This window comes from Otolemur garnettii, unplaced genomic scaffold, assembly GCF_000181295.1.
Source record: "Otolemur garnettii isolate 467f Iridium unplaced genomic scaffold, OtoGar3 scaffold00045, whole genome shotgun sequence".
Lineage (NCBI taxonomy): Eukaryota > Metazoa > Chordata > Mammalia > Primates > Galagidae > Otolemur > Otolemur garnettii.
Genome location: NW_003852440.1, coordinates 9,279,554 through 9,282,653, shown reverse-complemented (window position 1 = coordinate 9,282,653; position 3,100 = coordinate 9,279,554). Strand labels below are relative to the sequence as shown.

Sequence of the window (3,100 nt, the reverse complement as noted above, 5' to 3'; positions counted from 1 at the left end):
GTTGAGCTATAGGCGCCGAGCCGGGACTTTGTTTTCTAACATGTCTCTGGCACCTGGAGCAGTGTCTGACAGCTAGCTGATGCTCAGTAACTTTTGTTGAATGAAGGAGTACAAGGCAGAACTTTTGGGTGGCTTAAGAAAAGCTAGTGGTGCTGTGTTACACTGAGGGGACATTCCAAGGAGCGTGGAGCGTGAGGTGCCCACAGAACACCCAGAGAGAAACGTCCAGCTGACAGTTGGAAATGCAGAGATGGGCGCTAAAGGTGCAAACTTGAGTGCCTGATCCAGAAGACACCAGTCTGCTGGATATCACGGGAAGATTGTGATGAGAGAAGGGGACAGATGCCAAAGACAGAGCCTTGGAGAATTCCTATGCCCAGGAGGAAAAGGAGAAAGGAGAACCACGGTGGCGGGGACAGAAGGAGAATGTCTGAGAAGCATTTGAACGAGGATGAGATATGGAATTTAAGGAAGGAGCATCTCACAGAGAGGAGATTAGTGACTGGGAACTGGCATTTAGGCAGCACTTGGCTCATGTTTGTGCTAAATGAGGGTGAAATGAAGCTTGAGAAACGGCCACTAGATGGGCAACGAGGACTGACTTGTGACCAGTATAAGGGTCATTTTGGTTAAATGGTGGGTTCAGAGATAGGATTCTAGTGAGTGAGGAGTGAATCAACTACTTTAAAAATTAATTATAATGCTACAACATGGATGAACCTTGGGAAATACTCTGTTAAGTGAAAGAAGCCAGTCACAAAAGATTGCACATCTTCATTTATATGACATTTCCAGAGCAGGCAAATCTAGAGAGACATAAGGTACATTAGTGGGTGCTGAGAGCTGGGTGGTTTGGGAGGAAATGGAGAATGGCTGCTAATGGATGAAGGGTTTCTTATTGGGGTGATGAAAATGCCCTAAAATTGATGGGGGGATGGTTGCACAACTCTGTGAATGTACTAAACATCACTTTAAATGGGTGAATTGTGTGGTATGTTAATCTCATTAAAGCTGTTATTAAAAATTAATTATGAGGCTTGGGGCCCATACCATAGTGATTATGGTGCCAGCCAGAAGGCTGATGGGTTCGAACCTGGCCCGGGCCAGTTAAACAACAATGACAACTGCAACAAAAAATAGCCGGGCATTGTGGCAGGCACCTGTAGTCCCAGCTACTTGGAGGTTGAGGCAAGAGAATCACTTAAGCCCAAGACTTTGCAGTTGCTGTGATCTATGATGCCACGGCACTCTACCAAGGACGACATAGTGAGATTCTGTCTCAAAAAAAAAATTAATTATGAAATGCTTTGTATATGCAAACACATACTTTGTATTTAATCTACTCTAAAGCACCACTGATTGTCAGAAGCATCATTATTTTTGTACCACTAAAAAGATAACATTTTACAATATAAACCAAGGCTATTTTTTTTCTTATCACATTTGAGATATATCCCTGTGCCTTAGAATCAATGAAATGTTTTGTAGCACACATATGTGGCAATGAACTAGCACAAATGTAAAAGAATCAGCACCCAGTACGCCATCAGCATGTACCATTAGTACAGTTGCTCTTTCAGTCCTACCCGCTCCCTTCTCCTGTGGTGACCACCATCCTGGTTTGTTTTTTTAAAATGTGATACAATATATGTAACATAAAATTCACCATTTCTACCATTTTTTCAGGTTTAATTTTTTATTTGCATATTAAAAATTGTGCATCACAATAATTAAAATCATTTGAACAACAACAAAAAGAGTAGCACTCTGGGTGGCACCTGGGCTCCAGCCCCATATGCCGGAGGTGGTGGGTTCAAACCCAGCCCCAGCCAAAAACTGAAAAAAAAAATAAAAAACACTCTGATTAAACCGCGTCTTACACCTGCAGGAAACTTTGGGCCAGCTAGGTTTTACTCTGGATGTTCCTGTCATCCCACTCAGCTTCTTCCTTCACCAACACGCCAGTTCTTTTTCTTCCTTGCCAGCCAGATAGGCGGAGGGTAGAAGCAGGTGTGGCCTGTGTTGTCAGTAGTTCTCGATACTTTGATGTGAAAGGGGCAGCACAGTTATTTAAATGTGATCCAACCTCTTTGCATCTAATAGGGTTAAACAGCTAAAGGAAATAAAATAAGAAAGCAACGCTTGTGGCATGTCATGAGTGTTGGGGGCTGGCCTCATTACGACTCACCTGCTTGCTTCCCCAGGTTGAGCGTCTCTTTGGAAGGCAGTGGATTTTTCGCGTGCCTTTCTGTCTTTTTCAGTTTCATCTTAATGAATTTCTCCATCTCAGCCTGACGGGGACTGTCAGTCAGGGTTGCAGAGGAAGCAGAGTGAGGTGCAAGAACAAGGAGGGTCTGATTGTTCAGGGCCCCCTCGGAGTGTCCACTTACATTGTTGGGCAACCGTCACCATCACCCATCTCCAGAACTTTCTCATCTTCCCAGACTGGAACTCAGTACCCAGCAGATAATGACTCATGTGTCTCCTTCCTCCTTCTAGCCCCTGGTAAACACAGTTCTGTCTCCATGACTTGGTTACTCTGGGTTCCCCATAGAAGGGAAGCGTGCAGTACCTGTATTTGCCCTTCTGTGACTGCTTTATTTCACTGAGCGTAAAATCTTCACTATGGTTCAGCCATGTTCTAGCATGTGTCAGAATATCCTTTCCTTTTAAGGCTGAAGAATATTTCATCTGAATATGTGTACCACTTTATCCATTCATATGATGATGGACATTTGGCTTGCCTTCACTGTTTGGCTATTATGAACATGATGTACAAATATGTGTTTGAGTCCCTGCTTGCCTGCTTGCCTGCCTTCCTTTCTTCCTTTCTTTCTTTTATTTTTTTTGAGACAAAGTCTCTTTATGTTGCCTAGGATAGAGTGCTGTAATAAAATCATACCTTACTGTGGCCTTGAACTCCTGGGCTCAGGTGATCCTCTTGCCTCAACGTCCCTCAGCCTCTTGAGTAGCTGGGACAATAGGCATGTGCTCACATGCCTGGCTAATTTTTTTTTTGCAGTTTTTTGGGCTGGGGCTGGGTTTGAACCTGCCACCTCCAGTATATGGAGCCAGCGCCCTATTCCTTTGAGCCACAGGC

General features: G+C 44.0%; 1 pseudogene; it reads right to left on the bottom strand.

Annotated features, from left to right (window-relative positions):
- Positions 1-2,177: 2,177 nt before the first annotated feature.
- The window catches only part of LOC111725642, a 72,717-nt pseudogene continuing 71,794 nt past the window's right edge, over positions 2,178-3,100 (bottom strand).